The 22604-nt window shown below is 39.2% G+C and overlaps 2 pseudogenes; one reads left to right on the forward strand and one right to left on the reverse strand.

Moving 5' to 3' along the window:
• The first annotated feature begins 9193 nt into the window (after positions 1–9193).
• Positions 9194–9761, forward strand: LOC117063369 (annotated as a pseudogene).
• Positions 9762–19640: 9879 nt separating this feature from the next.
• LOC117063270 lies at positions 19641–22230 on the reverse strand (annotated as a pseudogene).
• Positions 22231–22604: the final 374 nt, after the last annotated feature.

Raw genomic sequence — 22604 nt, forward strand, 5'->3', positions numbered from 1 at the left:
TTAGGAAAAATTCTCTTCCACTTCTTGTACGTACTATAACACAGCTGCATCCAGGCAACCCCAGACTTTCTCTTCTAAAGTTGTGATTGAACTTGGTTTTGTTATTCTAAGTTGTCTCTTGTATTTCAATAGCATGTGGTTTTGGAATCTGTCAGTTTCCACATGGTGAAAAAGTTACCTTGTTTTGCTTCCCTCCCTTTTTCTTGTTTAAATATTTTAAAACATGTTTCTTGCTGCCTATTTGAGAACTTAAGTCTTCATTCAGACATCTGTTCTTGAGCTAGTGAGACTGTTAAGCTCTGATGTACCTGGAGTTCTCTATGGTGTCGATTCACACCTCTTCCTAAGTTCCCTGAATGTCCTGCAGATGCTCTTTGCCCACAGTGTTGCCAAGCGCTACCCAGATCCCCCAAAGAGGACTCCGGCATTCACTTCCCAGGCTGCTGACAGCTCACAGCTCAGTCACTTCTAGGGAATCGCCCTGAGGTAAAGGCAACTGCTTCACCCAAGCTTCTGGCCCAACCCTGGGGACAGCCTACACGCTATACCTGGTCACTGGGGAAAGCTGAGGAGCAGATGACACAAAAGCCTGACCACTTCTGACATATTTAGGACAATCTCATGTCAACTTGAGGGTACCTCCTGAGGGTTAGTCTGTGTCCATGTTTCAATTGTATTGCTTAATTCCTGAACTGTTTTTGTTGTTGTTGTTGTTAAAAATGTCTTTTATACTAAAATGTCCTTCAAAACTAGCTTGGAAAACACAACAGGATTAAATCCCAAATGTTTCTATTTCAAATGTTTTTTTTTTTTTTACTGGTTTTTTTTCTTCTCAAAACTAGCTTGAAAACATGAAATGCATTACAACATGCTTAAATTCCACATTTTCTGTTAAAAATAGTGTTTTCTACCAGATTTTTACTCAAAAGTTGCTTGAAACTTCATTTCATTTTTATCCCAGCAGGCACTGTGTACTTTTCTGTTAAGAATTCTTTTATTAGATTCTCCCTAAAAATTAGCTTGGAAACATGATTTCATCACAACACATTTAAATTCCCTAGTTTTCAGTGGAATTTGAATGCATTTTGATGAAAATAATTTTTACAAGCTGGATTTGAGGGAAAAAAAATCTAATATAAAACAACTTTTTAACAGAAGAGTATTTAAGAAGATTGTGATGATAATCGTATTTCCAAGGTAGTCAGAGATTTCTTATTAGTATTATGTGATTGTTTTTCTTGCCTGTTATTGATAATAATTTATGAATAGCCTTTATATTTATAAATAAATTCAGTTCAGCGTGTCTTGCATGTATTGATGTCTGACATTATTTGTGACCTTATACCTGTCAAAAGGTTGTCTGTCCTTTGGTGAAACTCTAACAATCTTGCCATCTTGTTCCCACTCTTACCTAGTCCTCTTCATACCCTTAAAAACATCCTCTGCAGCATACAGATGACGTGGTAATATCATCCTCTGATTTAAATTCTTCCCCAGTTTTACGTCATCCAGAAACTGGGTTTGACCCAGCGTTCTGCAGTGCTCTTGGGCCACACACAATCCTCTGCAGCCACACAGGCAGCCACACAGCTGTAGAGGTTGGTGGCCTGCAGCTCCCTTGGATTCAGACTGATAGTTTTTGGCGTATCTAGTTCCAGAGTTTCCAATATATTTCCTCTATGAAAAGGATTCCAGGGATGTTTAAAAAGGCTCCCCTTTCTGTGATATGAGTTACAAATTTTTTTCCAGTTTGAATTGCTATATATACAGTACTACAGGACAATTATGGCTGTAACTTCTTTGTTTTTCATTTTAACAATAACAGCAACAGCAAAAACCATAACAAGGTAAGTGGAACTTGCTAATGCCAGATTCAGAGGACGTTCACAGCATCTTTCTTTTAGTGTGCCTCCTGATATTTATGAACTCTAGGGACTTACACATATGTGAGGGTTGAGATTAGTGAGGGGAACATGGAGATGGGTCAGATATGGTCATTACTTCTTGCAGCCACACGGTGTCACTGTGAACAGTCAGTCATTTTGACAGATGCTGCCAGCCTGTTCCCGGCTCAGGTCTGTGTAAGCCACTGAGAATCTTTGAATGTTAGTCTTCAGTGGTGGATAACTCACTGTCTCTTTGTCATGTTTAGTCAAGAGTATCACATACTTGAGTTCTTAGGGACACAGTTTTTGACACCCAGTTCTTTCTAGCCCATTGAAGCCATTTTCCAAGGCACCAGAAGCCCCAGGAGCACTGTTAACAAACTAACACCGGAGTCTGCTTTTTGCAAAACAATGCCTATCCAGGCTTGGTGGCTCATGCCTGTAATCCCAGCACTTTGGGAGGCCAATGCGGGTGGATCACCTGAATAGGGAGTTCAAGACCAGCCTGACCAATATGGAGAAACTCGGTCTCTGCTAAAAACAAACAAAAAACCAAAAAAACAAAATTAGCCTGGCATGGTGGTGCATGCCTGTAATCCCAGTTATGCAGGAGGCTGAGGCAGGAGAATCGCTTGAACCTGAGAGGTGGAGGTTGCGGTGAGCTGAGATTGCACCATTGCACTCCAGCCTGGGCAACAAGAGCGAAACTCCATCTCCAAACAAACAAACAAACCAATTCTTCATGTCTCTTTGCCAATTTATGTTATTCTCTTTGCCAATTTATATTATTAGGGATTGGGCAACTTTTACCCTTTCACCTCTTACGCTATGAAGGGTCTCATTGCATTAACTTTCCTGAAGGTTAGGACTAGCTACACTTCCTACCTTAGCAAGGTAGGGACCCCAACACCTTCCCTAAAATGCTTCCCTTCCATGGTGATTTTCCTCTCATGCTAATTAAGATGAGTTCCTGTCATTCCTTGCTAGCTAAGAGAATGACTTTTCATCCTCCTCCAATCTTTCTAGTTTTGGTTGTTAGCAGAACACTCTCCAAGTGATCTTCATCACTTCCTTTGAGAAGTTAATATCTGACAAAAGAGAAAAACATATAAGCGTGTCATTATTTTATACTTCGATAAGCATAACACTTTATAGCTTATTTTTCCCCTTGTGTTTCAACAAAGTGAAAACATCTTTAAGTGGGATCCTGATCCATCCCTCCTCACTGGGTGGGATCTCCCTGTGGGAATTTCAGCAACTGTAGCCAAGGTTATATGGAAAGAACTCTGATCTCTCCCTGGGACGGAGCCTCTGGGGGAGGTGCAGCTGACATCTCTGTGGTTCAGTCAACTCAGCCTTTCCAGCCTACTGACTCTGAAGAGTCCAGACAGTCTGGACAAGGAAGGGTTCCCCTCAACGACACACCTGCTCTACCAAAAGCAGCCAGCCTGCTTCTTCAAGCAGGATTCTGATCCTGTCCCCCGTGACTGGGTGAGACTTCCCAACAGGGGTCTCCAGACACCTCCTACAGGAGCATCCAGGCTGACAACAGGTCACTAGTACCCTGGGATGGAACTCCCAGAGGAAGGAGTAGGCTGCCATCTTTGCTATTTTACAGCTTTCACTGGTGATAACTCCAGGTAAGGGAAAAACCGAGGCAACTAGGGTCTGGAGCAGTCCCCAGGAAAGTGCAGCAGCCCTTTGAAAGAGTGGCCTGACTATGAAAAGAGAAGCAAATTGAAAGCAACAACATCAGCATCAACAAAATAGACCCCACAGAAACCCCATTCAAAGGTCAGTAGCCACGAAAATGGAAAGTAGATTAGTCCACAAAGATGAGAAAGAATCAATGCAACAAGGCTGAAAAGTCAAAAAGCCAGAGTGCCTCTTCTCCTCTAAATGACCACAGCAACTCTCCGGGAAGGGCATAGAGCTGGGCAAAGGCTGAGATGCCTGAATTGACAAAAGTAGGCTTCAGAGAGTGGCTAATAACAAACTTCGCTGAGCTACAGGAGAATGTTGTAAGCCAGTGCAAAGAAGCTAAGAATCATGATGGAACAATACAGGAGCTGATAACCAGAATACCCAGTTTAGGAAGAAACATAACTGACCTGATGGAGCTGAAAAACACAATATGAGAAATTTACAATGTAATCACAGGTATCAATATCAGAATAGACCAAGTGGAGGAAGGAATTTCAGAACTTGAAGACTGTCTTTCGGAAATACAATAGGCAGGCAAGAATAGAGAAAAAAGAATAAAAAGGAATGAACAAAACCTCTGAGAAATGTGGGACTGTGTAAAAAGACTGAACCTACAACTGACTGGGGTGCCTGAAAGAGACAGGGAGAATGGAACCAAATTGGAAAATATACTTCAGGATATCATCCAGGAGAACTTCCCCAACCTAGCAAGACAGGTCAACATTCAAATTTAAGAAATCCAGAGAACCCCAGTAAGATACCCCATGAGAAGATCAACCCCAAGACATATAATATCATCAGATTCTTCAAGGTTGAAATGAAAGAAAAAATATTAAGGGAAGCCAGAGAGAAAGGCCAAGCCACCTTTAAAGGTAAACCCATCAGACTAATAGCAGACCTCTCAGCAGAAATCCTAGAAGCCAGAAGAGATTGGGGACTAATATTCAATATTCTTAAGTAAAATAATTTCCAACTCAGAATTTCATATCCAGCCAAACAAAGCTTCATAAGTGAAGGAGAAATAAGATCCTTGTCAGACAAGCAAATGCTGAGGGAATCCACCACCACCAGGCCTGCTTTGAAAGAGCTCCTGAGGGAAGCACTAAATATGGAAAGGAAAAACCATTACCAGTCACTGCAAAAACACACTGAAATACACAGACCAGTGAGACTATAAAGTAACCACATAAACAAGTCTGCAAAATAACCAGCTAGCATCATGATGACAGGATCAAATTCACACATAACAGTATTAACCTTAAATGTAAATAGGCCAAATGCCCCAAATAAAAGACACAGAATGACAAGCTGGATAAAGACTCAAGACCCATCAGTATGCTATTGTCAAGAGACCCATCTCCCATGCAAAGACACACATAGGCTCAAATTAAAGGAATGGAGGAAAATTTGCCAAGCAAATGGAAAACAGAAAAAAGCAGGCATTGCAATCATAGTTTCTGACAAAACAGACTAAACCAACAAAGATAAAAGAAGACAAAGAAGGGCATTACATAATGGTAAAGGGTTCAATTCAATAAGAACAGCAAACTATCCTAAATATAATATGCACCCAATACAGGAGCACCCAGATTCATAAAGCAAGTTCTTAGAGACCTACAAAGAGACTTCGACTCACACACAATAATAGTGGGAGACTTTATCATGCCACTGATATTATTAGGCAGAGCATCAAGACAGAAAATTAACAAAGATATTCAGGACCTGAAAGCTCTGGATCAAACAGACTTGATAGATATCTACAGAACTTTCCACTCCAAAATGACAGAATATATATTATTCTCATTGCCACATGGCACCTCCTCTAAAATTGATCACATAATCAGAAGTAAAACACTCCTCAGCAAATGCAAAAGAACTGAAATAATAACAAACAGTCCCCCAGACCACAGCACAATCAAATTAGAACTCAAGAATAAGAAATTCACTCAAAACCACACAACTACATGGAAATTGAACAACCTGTTCCTGAATGACTCCTAAGTAAATAATGAAATTAAGGCAGAAATCAAGAGGTTCTTTGAAACTAATGAGAACAAAAAGACAATGTACCAGAATCTCTGGGATGTAACTAAACCCGTGGTAAGAGGGAAATTAATAACGCTAACTGCTCACATCAAAAAGCTAGAAAGATCTCAAATTGACAACCTAACAACACAACTAAAAGTACTAGAGAACCAAGAGGAAACAAACCCCAAAGCAAGCAGAAGACAAGAAATAAACCAAGATCAGAGTGGAACTGAAGGAGATAGAGACACAAAACCCCTCAAATAACCCAGATCAGAGTGGAACTGAAGGAGATAGAGACATAAAAACCCTTCAAAAAATCAACAAATCCAGGAGCTGTTTTTTGGAAAAAATTAATGAAATAGATAGACTGCTAGCTAGACTAATAAAGAAGAAAATAGAGAAGAATCAAATAGACACAATCAGAAATGGTAGGGGGGATGTTACCACTGACCCCACAGAAATACAAGTAACCATCAGATAATACTATACACACGTCTATGCACATAAAGTAGAAAATCTAGAAGAAATGAAAACATTCCTGGATACATACACCCTCCTAAGGCTGAACCAGGAAGAAATTGAATCTCTGAATAGACCAATAATGAGTACTGAAATTGAGGCAATAATAAATAGCCTACCAACAACAACAACAAAAGCCCAGGACCAGGAAGATTTATAGCTGACTTCTACCAGAGGTACAAAGAAGAGCTGGTACCATTTCTACTGGAACTATTCTAAAAAATTGAAAAGGAAGGACTCCTCCCTAACTCATTTTATGAGGCCAGGATCATCCTTAACAAAACCTGGCAGAGATACAACAAAAAAAGAGAAAACTTCAGGCCAATATCCGTGATGAACATTGATCAAAAATCCTCAATAAAATATTGGCAAACTGAATCCAGCAGCACATCAAAATGCTTATCCACCATGATCAAGTTGGGTTCATCCCCAGGATGCAAGGTTGGTTCAACATATGCAAGTCAATAAATGTAATTCATCACATAAACAGAACTAAAGACAAAAGCCACTTGGTCTCCATAGACGCAAAAAGGCCTTTGATAAAATTCAACACCACTTCATGCTAAACACTCTCAATAAACTAGGTTCTGAAGTAACATACCTCAAAATAATGAGAGCCATTATATGACAAACCCACAGCCAATATTATAGGGAATGGGTAAAAAACTGGAAGCATTTCCCTTGAAAACCAGCACAAGACAAGGATGCCCTCTCAGTACTCCTATTCAACATAGTGTTAGAAGTTCTGGCCAAAGCAATCAGGCAAGAGAAAGAAATAAAGGGTATTCAAATAGGGAGAGAGGATGTTAAATTATCTTTGTTTCCAGATGCCATGATCCCATGTCTAGAAAGTCCAATTGTTGCAACCCCAAAGCCTCTTAAGCTGATAAGCAACTTCAGCAGTCTCAGGATACAAAATCAATGTGCGAAAATTGCTAGCATTCATATAAACCAACAACAGGCAAGTAGAGAGCCAAATCATGAATGAACTCCCATTCATAATTGCTACAAAAAGAATAAAATACCTAGGAATATAGCTAACAAGGGGGAATGAAGGACCTCTTCAAGGGTAACTACAAACCACTGCTCAAGGAAATAAGAGGGGACACAAACAAATGGAAAAACATTCCATGATCATTGATAGGAAGAATCAATATCATGAAAATGGCCATACTGCCTGAAGTAATTTGTAGATCCAGTGCGATTCCCATTAAACTACCATTGACATTCTTCACAGAATTAGAAGAAACTATTTTAAAACCCATGGGAAACCAAAAAGATCCCAAATAGTCAATACAATCCTAAGCAAAAAGAACAAAACTGGAGGCATCACGCTACTCAACATCAAACTATACTACAAGGCTAGAGTAACCAAAATAGCATGATACTGGTACAAAAGCAGACACATAGACCAATGAAACAGAATAGAGAGCTCAAAGATAAGACCACACACTTAAAATTCTCTGATCTTTAACAAACCTGACAAAAACAAGCACTGGGGAAAGGATTTCCTATTTGATAAATGGTGCTGGGAGAACTGGCTAGCCATATGCAGAAAATTGAAACTGGACCCCTTCCTTACAACTTATACAAAAATTAACCCAAGAAGGATTAAAGATTTAAATGTAAACCCCAAACTATAAAATCCCTAGAAGAAAACCTAGGCAAAACCATTCAGGGCATAGGCATGGGTAAAGATTTCATGACAAAAACACCAAAAGCAACTTCAAACAAAAGCAAAAAGATAAATGTGATCTAATTAAACTAAAGAGTTTCTGCACAGCAAAAGAAACCATAATCAGAGTGAACAGACAACCTACAGAATGGGAGACAATTTTTGTGATCTATTTATCTGACAGAGGCCTAATATCCAGAGTCTACAAGGAACTTAAACAAATTTACAAGAAAAAAAAACATTAAAAAGTGAACAAAGGACATGAACAGACATGTCTCAAAAGAAGACATTTATGCAGCCAATAAACATATTTAAAAAAGCGAATGCAAATCAAAATCACAATGAAATACCATCTCATGCCTGTCAGAATGGTGATTATTAAAAAGTCCAGAAACAACAGATGCTGGTGAGGATGCAGAGAAAAAGGAATGATTTTATGCTGTTAGTGGGAGTGTAAAGTAGCTCAACCATTGTGGAAGACAGTGTGGTAATTCCTCAAAGATCTAGAGGCAGAAATACAATTTGTCCCAGCAATTCCATTACTGGATATGTACCCAAAGGAATATAAATCATTCTGTTATAAAGATACATGCACACGTGCGTTCACTGCAGCACTATTCACGATAGCAAAGACATGGAATCAACCCAAATGCCCATCAATGATAGACTGGATAAAGAAAATGTACATATACACCATGGAATCCTATGCAGCCATAACAAGGAATGAGATCATGTGCAGGGACATGGATGGAGTTGGAAGCTGTTATCCTTAGCAAACTAACACATGAACAGAAAACCAAACACTGCATGGTCTCACTTTTGTAAATGGGAGCTGAACGATGAGAACACATGGACACATGACGGGGGACAACACACACTGGGGCCTGTTTGGGGTGCGGTTGGGGGAGTGAGAGCATCAGGAAGAATAGTTAAGGAATGCTGGGCTTAATACCTAGGTGATGGGTTGATCTGTGCAGCAAACCACCATGATACATGTTTACCTATGTGAAAAACCTGCACATCCTACACATGTACCCCGGAACTTAAAAGTTGAAGAAAAAAAAAAGAATCATTTATGGAGCTTGCTTGAAATGCATGTGCCTGGGCCATACTGAGAATTTTATTTCAAGTCTGGTTATGCATATTTAAAATTCCTCTGCTAAGTCTGATGAACACATATCCACAATTAAGAACTATGACTTAATGTCATATAAGACTATATTTGTCCTTGATTTATTTTCATATCAATGTGAAGATGTAATGAGACAGAGTTCTGTTAAAACCAAGAATTCTTCAGAAATGAATGTGTGTGAGCAGTGACAAAACATCAGAATAGTGAGAAATGGTAAGACCATGCAACTCTTTCACATTGCAGCCTGTCCCCAACTAGAATATAAGGTGCCATCCATGACAACTCATCATGACAGCCCAGTGTCCTCCAGGCTATGCTGTTTGTTGGAAAAAATCAAGAACCTGGGTTATAACCCAAGAGTTTCTGACATACCACTCAGGCTGAGGAAGACACAGAAACTTCTGGGCCACGTGAACCACAGCCACAGCCTCATCAGCAAGCACCAAAAGCACTCAGGAGGCAGGAGTAATGCTGGTGGCAAGCATCACCACAGGATCAACTTCGACAAACCTCACCTAGGTTCCTTTGGGAAAGTTGGTATAAGGATTACCACTTAAAGAGGAACCAGGGCTCCTGCTCAAATGCCAACCCCAATAAATTGTGGACTTTGATCAGTGTACAGACACAGGTGAATGCTGCTAAAGACACAACTGGAGCTGCCCCCACCATTGATGTGGTGTGATCAGGCTACTACAAAGTTCTGGGAAAGGGAAATCTACCAAAGCAACCTGTCATCATGAAGGCCAAATTCTTCAGCAGAAGAGCTGAGGAGAGGATTAAGGGTATTGGAGGTGGGGCTTGAGTCCTGGTGGTATGAAACCACATGGAGGGAGGTTTGTTAAATGCTAACAACTGCTACAAATATATATATATATTATATATATGAAGTTAAATCCAGGTACTGTGATTGTTCACCTGATTTTTGGTTCTTGTGATGGTGCTTTCCTGTGTACAGATAGTTATTAAAATTTGGTGTTCCAGCAGTGGGGAGATGAATGGTGTGGCTTCTATTCCTCCATCTTGTTCCACCCTCTGTGGTTTGGTTTTTAAAAATTAGTTTTGGAAAGTTCTTGACCATTATGTCTGAAAAGGTTGATTCAACATATGCAAGTCAATAAATGTGCTCCAATTTACATGTATGTTAGAAAACTTGATATTAGCCCATGTGCCTCTCACATTGTGTTTTTTCCCCAACATTCTTCTCTCTCCGTTCTCCAGTATGAATAATTTAATTGACAGTGTTCACATTCATGAGTCTTTTCCGCTGATGTTCAATCTGCTATTAAGCCTTTCCAATTTATTCTTAATTTCAGATACTCTGTTTTTCAATCTTAGAATATACTTGAATTAGTTTTTAGGAATTTCATTTATCTTTTGACGTTCTCCACATTTTTGTTCATTTTGTTCATCTTTTACTCCCATTTATTTAACCTACTTATAGGTTAATTTAGTCTATAAGAGTCAATTTAAAGTCATTTTATTCTAATTGCAATAACTTTTTATTCTGTTGGTCTCCTTTCACTGACTATTTTTTAACTTTCTGATTAACAGTCATATGTTACTTTTTTCACATCTCATACTTTTTTGTGGTATGCTGGATACTGCATTTAATAAACTTTTACATTTTAGAATAGATTTAGATTTGCAGAAAAATTATGAAATTGTATGGAGAGTTTCCACATACCCCTGTAAGAAAACATTTAAATGGTCCATTTTCAGCCATGGTAAATCTTAAGTACCGGCAGCCAGCCTGTGGATGTGACAAACTGCACGGCTCATGCACCTAGAAAGTCACAATAAGTGGACAGAATGTAGAGGGGGGTTAGCCGATAAAAGAGAAGAAAGTTTCATTATTGGGAAATCAAAACTTAAGTGGGGAAAGGGACTGGGGTATAATCTTATAAGGTGGATAATGAAACTTAGGTGACATCCAGGAAGATTGTAACCCTATAGTACTAGACCAATGAGGAACTGGGGGAGGGACTTGCATGCTAGGAGATAAGTTACCTGCTGTAACTCCCTCAGATGTGCCTGCCTACCACACACCTGATCTTGTAAGACCACCATTAAGTCTTGCTTCCACTATTCTTCGTGTCTCTGAGTCCAGAGACACAGTTTGGATGGGTAAATGTGTTTCTAATACCCCGCATCCAGTTTCTCCTCTTATAAATATCTTACATTAGTATGGTATGTTTGTTATAATTAATGAGCCAACATTAATATATTATAGGCATACCACAGAGATATTACAAGTTTGGTTTCGGACTACCACAATAAAGTGAATATCACAATAAAGTGAGTTACATATTTTTTTTGGTTCCCAGTGAATATAAAAGTTATGCTTTCACTATACTGTATAGTCTATTAAGTGTGCAATAGCATCATGTCTAAAAAAACAATGTACATACCTTGGTTAAAAAATACTTCATGAGTATAAAATGCTGGCACAGAGATATGAAGTGAGTATATGCTGTTGGAAAAATGGTACCAATAAATTTGCTTGATGTAGGGTTGCCACAGACCTTCATTTCATAAAAATTTTAATGTCTGTAAACTGCAATAAAGCATAAAAAGAAAAGCAAAAAAGGCATAAAAAGAAATATGCCTGTATTATTAACTAAAATCCATACTTCATTCAGATATCCTTAGTTTTTACCTAATGTTCTTCTTTTGTTCTAGCATCCCACTCAGGATATTACATTACATTTAGATGCTGCATCTTCTTATGCTTTGTTTGGTGGACAGTTTCTGACTTTCCTTGTCATTAATGACGTTGAAAACCTTGAGTATTGATTACACATTTTGTATAATATTCCTTAACTGGACATTGTCTGTTTTCTTTGTGATTAGGCCAGGGTATGAATTTTTGGGAGGAAGACCACAGAGATGAAGTGCCATTTTCTTCACATTATATCAAGCGTACATACTACCAATAGGACTTATCACTGCTGATGTTAATTTTGCTAAAGTAGTGGACTTCAGGTTGAATTACTGTGAAATTACTCTTTGTTCCCCCTTTCTATGCTCTACTGCTTTTAAAGAAAACCCCTAAGCATAGCCCACACTTAAAGAATGAGGAGTTAAGCTAAGTACTCCTCCTTGGAGAAAGTGTATCCCTTGCGTCTCTTTCAGCCATAATCCACTGTTATTATAGAGGAGTCTTGTTGGTACAGCAGTAAGGTGTGAAGGACGAGTATTCTTTAATCTTAAGATTAATTCTGAGTCTCAGTGGGACTATATCTCTCATATGTGACTTTCAGAAGTTTGTTTTTTCCTAGTGCTACAGCTTTTTATTTCCCTCCTCCTTTCCCTGGCCATGATATTTCCAATCTATTCCTTGAGCCTCTTATCCCTATTGACTTTCTTCCCTCTCTTCTCTCCCCAGTGACAGGAAGATGAGGCAGGAAGGCTAGAGGGGTCTGAGGTGGGAGCGATCCCTTTCCCCAGCTAAGAAAGACTCACAAAGTCTTTTCTTCTAGAAAGTAGGTTTTTGTTATGAAGAAGGATCTGGGTGTATTCACAATTGGTACTCTTCCCTTCCCCATGTTAAAGCAATGAATGGATCTTCTAAAGCACACAGAGATTTGGCAAACCCTAAGGAGATTTTTCACTTTATGCTAGTTCAAACCCAGTCTCTAGCAGTTTATCAAAGTTACCATTGAAATGTTTCTAACATTGTGTCACTCCAGTGACTTCTGCTTCAGGTGCGACTCTCTGCATGCACCTGTTTCTCTTCATTTTGGAATTATAGGTTTCCCTACAACCTTGGTCCTTTGACAAAGCCTAGAAAAGTCATTAATTTTCAGTTTATTCAAGTTTTTCTTATTGAAAAGATGAGAGTGACAACTTTCAAGCTCTTTTTAAAGCCGATACAGAAACTCTGAACGTAGTGTTTCAAAGAACTGTAGAGACTGGAATGAACATGATTTTTCCCTACTTTTTCTTTCAAATATGTGTAAAACTTTAAGTCCAAAGGACTGCCTATATGGAATGATTGTAGAAATTTTGTTGTCTTTCTTTAAAAATATTTAACAAAAAAAAAATCTTTCTTTTCCACGGACTAATACTTTAATTTTCACCATAAGGGAATCCTTTATAAACTTACATCTTTGTTAAAGTAAAGACAATAATACTTTGCTTGGTGATGATAGAATAAGAGGTCCCAGGCTTCACTACTGCCCACAGAGAGTTAAACTAGCAGCTATCCACAGATAAGAACACCTTGGTGAACACTTTCCAAATAGCAAAAGGGCCCAAGTCACCTGTGTGGTCCATGGAATGAAAAGGAGCTGCATGGAAAGGGTAAGAGAAAGGATCTCACGTTGACTGTGTTGCTCTCCCACTCCCCAAGCTGGCACAATGCCACACAGGGAGGAATCTCCAGGGACCACAGTTTCTGTGGAAGGAAAGAGAACTGGAGGTGGACATCCAGCTCTCCTAACATTCTGAGATGCTTCCCAGGAAGTCCACTCCCATCTCACCTCAAAGACAACACAGTGGAAAATAGCACAGCACAGCTAGACCACCAGGGATCAGGAAGAAATAAAGCAAGGAGGCAGAGCCCACAGCAGTGAGCATGTGGATCTTGGTGGTAGCTCTATGTACCTGTCAGTGGTGGCATCAAATCAGAGGTACTACCTAACAGTATAGCCCACCCACAAAGCCATGCTGTGGTCACTACCAGAAACAGTGGGATGTTTTATCTGGCTTGAATTCCTAGATAGCCAGCCTCTAGGACCAGTCTCAGACCTCACCCAGGACAATACCCTTGATGAACGTAGATGCAGAAATCCTCAATGAAATCCTAGCAAATAAAATTCAACAACACATTAAAAGAATCATTCACCGTAATCAAGTGGAATTTCTCCCTGGGAAGCAAAGATGGTTCAACATATGCATATGAATAAATGTTATGCATCACATTAGCAAGAATGAAGGACAAAAACCATGTGATCATCTCATGTCATCTCACTGATGCAGAAAATTATTTCACAAAAGAAAACATCCATCCATGATGAAAACACTCAACAAATCAGGTATAGAAGAAATGTACCTCAACACAATAAAAGCTATATATGACAAGCCCACACCTAACATTATACATAGTGAAAAATTGCTCTAAGATCCAGAACAAGACAAATGTGCCCACTCTTACCACTTGTATTCAACATGGTACTGAAAGTTTTTGCCAGAGCATTTAGGCAAGAGGAAGAAATAAATGGGATCCAAATAGGAAAGGAAGAAGTTAAGTTGCTGCTGTTTGCTGATGATATGATGTTGTATATAGGAAATCCTAATGATTTCATCAAAAAACTGTTAGAACTAATAAATGAGAAAAGTAAAGTTGCAGAATACAAAATCAATACACAAAAATTAGTAGTGTTTCTATACACTAAGAACAAACATTTCAAAAAAGAGAACAATTGCATTTAAAGTAGCTATAATGAATAAAATTAACCAAGGAAGAATGAATTTAAGGAGGTGAACGATCTGTACACTGAAAACCTGTGAAACATTAATGAAAGAAACTGAGGAAGACACAAATAAATGGAAAGATATCCTGTGTTCATGAATGAAAAGAATATTGTTAAATTGTCCATCCTACCCAAAGCAATTTCCAGATTCAATACAATTCCTGTCCAAATTCCAATGTAAATTTTCATTTTATGGTTGATCCATAACTTGGCTATTCATTTATAAAATGAAAATTTAATAAAATAAAAAATTTCTAAAATGTATATTGAATCCCCCAAAACTTCAAATAGCCAAAGCAATCATGAGCACAAAGAACAAAGCTAGAGGCATCACATTACTTGATTTCAAACTATATTACAAAACAATAGTAATTAAAACAGAGTAACACTGACATAAAAGTAGACTCATGGAACAGAACAGAGAGCCCAGAAATGAACCCAGGCATGTACAGTCAATTGATTTTTGACAAAGGTGCCAAGTATATGTATTGGGAAAATAACTCTTCAATAAATGGTGTTGAAAAAAACCTGTATATCCATATGCAGAGGAATGAAATTAGACCCTTATCTCACTCCATATACAAAAATCAACTCAAAATAATTTAAAAACTTAAATGTAAGACCTGAAACTGTAACATTATAGAATAGATCTCACAGGGAAAAAGCTCCATGACTTTGGTCTGGGCAATGATTTTTTTGGATATGACTTTAAAAGCACAGGCAAGAAAAGCAAACATAAGCAATAGGACTGCAACAAATTAAAAAGCTTCTGTATAGCAAAGGAAACAGTCAATGCAGTGAAGAGACAATTTACTGAATGGGAGAAAATGTTTGTGAATCATATACATATTTGTGAATCATGCATCTGATAAGGCGTTAATATCCAAATAAGCAACTTAACTCTATAGAAATAAAACAATCTGATTAAAAAATGGACAATGTGACTTGGCATATAAAAAGGGGAAAATGGGCAAGGGACTTTAGCAGATATTTCTCAAAATAAGACATACAAATGGCCAACAGATATTTCAAAAAACGCTCCATATAACTAATTATTAGGGAAGAGCAAATAAAACCACAATAAGATATTACCTCGCACCTGTCATAATGGCTAAGCACCCTTTTACACTGTTGTTGGGAATGTAACTTAGTATGCAATTATGAAAAATTGCATGGCTGTTCCTCAAAAAAGCATAAAATAGAATCCCCATATAATCCAGCAATCTGGGTATTTACTCAAAAAATTGAAATTAGTATGTCAAAGGGATGTCTGCACTCCTATGTTCATTGCAGTACTATTCACAATAGCCAAGTTATGGATCAACCTAAGTGTCGTTCAAGAGACGAATGGATAAAGAAAATGTGGTGTGTTTTCTGTGTATGTGTGTCTATTTGCCTTTCTGTGTCTGGCTTATTTAACTTAGCATGTTTTCCAATTTCATCCATGTTGTCACAAATGACAAAACTTATTTTTTTAAGACTTAATAGTATTCCCTGTGTGTGAGTGTACAGTGTGTGTGTGGTGTGTGTGTATATCCACATACATGTGTGTATATACATGTACATATATGTGTATATACACACACCACACAGTATACGCACACATATATACACATATACATATATGTATATACACATATACATATATATGTGTGTGTATATACACACACACTGTACACTCACACATACAATGGAATACTATTAAGCCTTAAAAAAATAAGTTTTGTCATTTGTGACAACATGGATGAAATTGGAAAACATGTTAAGTTAAATAAGCCAGACACAGAAAGGCAAATACTGCATGTTCTGTTTTCTTTCTTTTTTTTTTTTTTTTGAGACAGAGTCTTGCTCTGTCACCCAGGCTGGAGTTCAGTGGCGTGATCTTGACTCACTGCAAGCTCCGCCTCCTGGGTTCACATCATTCTCCTGCCTCAGTCTCCCAGGTAGCTGGGACTACAGGCACCTGCCACCATGCCTGGCCTTGCATTTTTAGTAGAGACAGAGTTTCACCGTGTTAGCCAGGATGGTCTGGATCTCCTGACCTCGTGATCTGCCACCTTGGCCTCCCAAAGTGCTGGGATTACAGGCGTGAGCCACCGTGCCCGGCCTGCATGTTCTTACTTATATGTGGAATCTAGAACAAATGAACTCAAAGAAACAGGGTACAATGGTAATGTGTTAGTCCATTTTCTGTTGCTTATAAGAGAATGCCTAAAATTGGGTAATTTATAAGAAATGAAATTTATTTCTTATAGTTCTGGAGGTTGGAAAGTCCTAGGTTGAGGGACTGCCTCTGGTGAGAGACTGTTTGCTGGTGTGGACTCTCTGAAAGGTACTAAAGCAGCACAGGGAATTACAGGTGAGGGGGCTGAGTGTGCTAATGTGTAACTCAGGTCTGTCTTCTTCTTTTTATAAAGCCGCCAGTCCCTCCTCCCCATGATAACTCATTTATCCATTAACTCATTAATCCTTGAAAAGATTAACCCATTAATGGGAGCAGAGCCTTCAGGATCCAATCACCTGTTAAAGGACCTACCTCTCAATACTGCCACGTTGGGGATTAAGTTTCCACATGAGCTTTGTGGAGGACATTGAAACCATCGCAGGTGGTGACTACAGGCTGGGAGTTGGAGGAAATGAGGAGATGATGGTCAAAGGGTACAAATCTTCAATTATACAGAAGGAATAAGTATTTTATTTCTTTTAAATATATTAGTCAGCAGGGTGAATATGTTACTGATACACCAGGGGTTCAATCTAGGTCCTGCTGCTCACTGCACAGAAAGTCAATGACTGAGATGATGAGTAATGTCAAGAAAGAAGGCTTTAATCAGGCTTTATCGCTGAGAATATGGGAGATAGTCTCAAATCCATCTCCCTGACCTGCTAAAATTAGGGGCTTATATAGCAGAGAAGAAATGTAGCTATGTATAGGAAAACAGGAACTGGAGGGGGTAAGAAAGCAATCATGATGAATGAGGAGCCTGGTGTTTCGTTGTCTGGTTGTGATAATCTGAAGAGTTTCAGTTCTTTGATACTTTTTGAGAGGCCTAGGGGGTCTTCCCCTGAGGAAAGAACTCAGATAAAACAAATGTAGGTTTCAGGCTTTAAGCCCAGAGGGGTCAATTTCTATGTTTATCCCAAACAAACAAATAAACAAACAAAAAACTGTCTATGGGACTATTGGGTTGGCTTTAGTCCCCCTTTTCTATGTATCAGTGCCTCAGTCATGGGGAATCTGGTTGTTAATCTTTCTGGCTGCCTCATGCTAAGGAGGGGCATGGATTCAAAGGTTAATCTAATGCTATCATTTTCTTCTGAAACACAATCTCTCTCTCCAGTCCAGTGCTTCCACCAAAGACAAATCTCAGCAGGACCAGTCTGACTGCAAAATAAACTTCAGTCCCATACTCTTGGCCTGATTATCCAGACAAAGTGCAGCAAGAATCATTGTCCAGATAGGCTCTCCTAAATTGGCCTTGCTGGAACCTTTCACAAGGCCATTTCAGTCAAAGTCCTGGAAAAATGACCAGTTCCTCTAATTGTGTTCAGTTCTAAAAACAAACAGGTTCTTGTTGAACTTATGCAAACAAGCACATTGCTGTAAATTAAGAATATTTACACATAATTTACAAATTCTGGAGAAATTAGGCAGAGTAAGAAATATGCCTCAAATTCTGTTTATAACACAATACTGTGTTCAATTGTTAAATGCTATAGATAACTCAAAATGAAAAAAAAGTTCTCCAGGCTCTCAAGAATCAGCAATGTTTCAAACAAAAAGCCATAAAAATTATTTCAGTCCCCTATTAGTTCAGTCCATACAATCAACTCCTGTGTCTCTTGAAAGAAGTTCATTTTGGTTGTCAGCTTCTCCTGGGTCTGAAGACAGGGCTTCAACTGTATCAATGTTCAAGATTTAGCAGGGGTCAGTGCCCTTTTCAGACCCATGAGTCAAAACCCTATAACTTAACAGCACAAGGATTAGTTAATAGAATATTTATACTAAAGAAAGTCCCATTATTCTAACATGTCACAAATTAAAACACTGTGATTTGGTGTTCAGTAGTTACTGCCTGTAGCACTTCAAATCATTGTATTAAAGTGATTAGTTTGTTCCTTGCATATAACTAATTAGTAGCATTCTGGTGACAGAATTTTGATCCAAAGCATCAAAAAGTGATAGGTCCTGTGCCAAGCTTATCAAAGTAAGACAACTAACTTTTCTCTCTATCATTAAAAAATGGTAAATGCAAATATAAGTTTTGGAAATTCAATAAGGATAAATAATCTCCTTTTACTTAAATATTATACAACAAAATAGGGACAAAGTAAGAACAAGCACACAATAATTTCTTCACAGCTATTTAAAAGAGCATCATCACACATTTCATTTTTGTATTTGAAATTTTAATTTTAGGCTGCAAAAACAAAAACAAGCAAACAAACAACAAATAACTTGAAAATAGGCTTGTCAAATGATGGAAATTCATCCTTTCCAGGGAAGCAGAAGGTAGACCCCTACCACAGAGAAAAGATGCTTAGTTAATGGAGGTCAAATTTAAAAGTACAGCTAAATTCAGTCTAAATTCTGAAAATCCTGTTCTATTCACCTCACTGTGGTACCAGTAACTATACTAAGTCAGGTTACTTTACGGTTAACTATGTCACCTGTAACACAATAAGCCATTAACAATCTAATACAGTTACTGGGTGTGCTTATACTGGAAATTCTTAACCATATAGTTGTGTTGCCAATTTTTAAAAAATGATGAATTGTCTTAGTATAAGTCACTGCATTTCTATAACAAAGTAATGAAAGGCACAGCTAATCTGAGTGGACTTAACCCTATTCAACAACCAGCTGAAAAAAATACTTTGGTTCTTCAAGAAAAAAATCACAAAAAAATGTTTCCTTTAACAGTTGTTAATTTTCATAGCTGTACTCCAAGGGCTACATAAAAATATTCCAGAAGAACCAAATTATGTAGCAATGAATGAACATGTGTGACAGAATTTGTGCATTCAGCATCTCGGGCAGAAAAACTAGTTAAAATGCCAGGTAGAACAAATTGGTCTTTAAAATATCAGTTTCCCGTCCTTTAAGAAAATTAACCTAGTCTACCAAGAAAATACAAAAACATAAGGCTGTAAGTAAATAAGAGTTGTGTTTAGGGTACTATAGTGCAGGTTATCCTCAAGGCCACATACATCCTGCTTCATTACTGCTTGTGCTCTGCTGGATTTTAATCCTTCTTTGGGTTGTAGTCTGGATCGTTTTCCTCATCTCCTTCTACTTCTCCTTCCTCATCTGCTTCTTCACCTTCTTCGTCATAATCATCATCATCTTCAGTAGCTTCCCCAGTAAAGTATAACCCTGATCCTCGGATTATACACTCAGGTAAAAAGTGACCAATTTCGAAGCCTGCAGCAAGGATTGCTTCAGCAGCATCATCCAGATCTCCGCTCTCAGAAACTTAAGGAGGGGCAAAAAAAATTAAAGAAAGAGTCATTGGAAACTGTTTTAGTCAGAGTACGAACTGTCCCACATCCCTTGTCTCTCTGCTTCTTCTTAATGGTTTTCAAAGTGACATTCTTTCCTTTTTCCAATCTATTTGGCACCCTGTAAAACCCATAGTTTCTGGTCCATCAAAATAAAAGGGATCAGAATCATCTGGTTCTGACCTCATCCTATATGTCTTTGTCAGCACTTCATTTTTAAAATATTCATTGGTTTCAAAGTGAAATTCTAAGACAAAACGCATGGGCTGGCCAGCATCTGAGAACTTCACTTTAATATCTTCCAAGTGCTTCAGAATAGGCTCATCACGTTCCTGAAGCATATTGTGTCCAGAATTGGTGGGTTCTTGGTCTCGCTGACTTCAAGAATGAAGCCGCGGACCCTCGCGGTGAGTGTTACAGTTCTTAAAGATGGTATGTCCGGAGTTTGTTCCTTCTTCCCGGTGGGTTCATGGTCTGGCTGGCTTCAGGAGTGAAGCTGCAGACCTTGGCGGTGAGTGATACAGCTCTTAAAGGCAGCGCCTCTTGAGTTGTTCCTTCTTCCCGCTGGGTTCGTGGTCTTGCTGGCTTCAGGAGTGAAGCTGCAGACCTTCGCAGTGAGTGTTACAGTTCATAAAGACAGCGTGGACCCAAAAAGTAAGCAGCAGCAAGATTTATTGCAAAGAGCTAAATAACAAAGCTTCCACAGTGTGGAATTCCAGAGTGCTGATTGGTGCCTTTACAATCCTTGAGCTAGACACAGTGCTAGACAGAAAAGTTCTCCAAGTCCCCACTAGGTTAGCTAGACACAGAGTTAGCTAGATACAGAGTACCAATTGGTGTATTTACGAACCTTGAGCTAGACACAGAGTACTGACTGGTGTATTTACAAACCCTGAGCTAGACACAGAGTGCTGATTGGTGCGTTTACAATCCTTGAGCTAGACACAGAGTGCTAGACGGAAAAGTTCTCCAAGTCCCCAATAGGTTAGCTAGAGATACAGAGTGCTGATTGGTGCACATACAATTCTCTGGCTAGATATAAAAGTTCTCCAAGTCCCCATCTGTTCAGAGGATCCTGAACGGATCCCCATTCACTCAGTGGGTCCTGCACAGGGGCTGCAGGCGGAGCTGCCCGCCAGTCCCCAGCCCGCCTGCACTCCTCAGCCGTTGGGCTGTCCATGGGTCTGGGCGCCATGGGAGCAGCGGCAGCACCTGTCCAGGAGGCTCAGGCCGTGAGGGAGCCCACTGCAGTGGGGGGAGCTCAGATATGGCAGGCTGCAGGTCCGGAGCTCTGCCCCGCAGGGAGGTGAGAATTTGAGTGCAGCGCCAGCAGCCGGCACTGTTGGGGGACCCTGCCCAACCTCCGCAGCTGTTGGCCGGGGTGCTAAGCCCCTCACTGCCCTGGGTCTGCAGCGCTGGCCTGCTGCTCCGTGTGTGGGGCCCTCAGAGACTGCACCCTTGCCCACTGGAACTTGCACTGGCCCCTGAGCGCCATAGGCAGCCCGGGTTCCCACAGGCGCCTCTCCCTCCACACCTTCCGGCAAGCAGAGGGAGGAGACTCCAGCCTCAGCCAGCCCAGAGAGGGGCTCCCACAGTGCCGTTGCAGGTTGAAGGGCTCCTCAAGCACTACCAGAGTGGAGGACGAGGCTGAGGAGGCGCTGAGAGTGAGGGCTGCTAGCACATTGTCACCTCTCAATATCACTGAGCAAGTCAACATTCTTAAAAACAATTAACCAAAATTCAGGCATTCCTTTGGCATCTTCTTTTTCTTCATCTTTTTTCTCATCTTCAATCTTGGCCTTTTCTTTCAACTCCTCTGAGATCTCATGTTATTCATCTGGTTTCCATTCACTTCTTCTGTAGGTTCATAAATTGCATTAATAATCTCAAATCACTTATCAAATAGAGGCTGACAGAGAACGGCATACTTCCTTTCAAGATTGTGAACTTCCTCATAGAATTGGGCTTCTATATGTGCACATTTAACTTACAGGTTTTTGAGAGCATTCACTTGTCTTTTAACTACCGGAGGCAGGCTTTCAGTGTATCCTGTTGGATACATTGTTGGTGTTTCTATTATACCGTCAAGTCTTTCTTGAAGAGCTGAAGAATCTGAGGATTTTGCATCATCTGAAAGGTTAGCTGACGTACTTTGATTTTTGTTTCTTCACCAGTTTCTTCTTCTTCTACTTTTTAAACATCATCCAAATCTTGATCAAGTTCAGACGGTTCTTTGTTGTCAATGTCTGCCATGTTGTAAGAACTCCAAATAGCAGCAGCTAGTATGGAGAGCCAGGTGGCCAGAGCTGCACAGGCAGTAACTCAGGGTGGCAGCGGTGGCTCCACGAGCAGATAGCACTAAAAAAGCCATCACACATTTTCAAGATTAGTTTCTAGATACGGTAGTGACAACTGATTAGGTAACTTTCATCACTAACATTTTCAAATATAGTAAATAATAATCCATTGCACATTTCTAAATCACTGAAAGTTTCAAGTGTTCTCACCACAAAACATAAGTATTTGAGGTCATGAATATGTTAATTAGGTTGATTTATTTCACACTATATTCATAAATCATAGCATCACATTGTACTCCATAAATATATACAACTATAATTTGTTAAACTACAATAAAAATAAAGATCAAAAAAATCAACCTGTGTTTTAAGGTCATATAAATG

Source organism: Trachypithecus francoisi, unplaced genomic scaffold, assembly GCF_009764315.1.
Source record: "Trachypithecus francoisi isolate TF-2019V2 unplaced genomic scaffold, Tfra_2.0 Lachesis_group18, whole genome shotgun sequence".
In the NCBI taxonomy this organism is placed as follows: Eukaryota; Metazoa; Chordata; class Mammalia; order Primates; family Cercopithecidae; genus Trachypithecus; species Trachypithecus francoisi.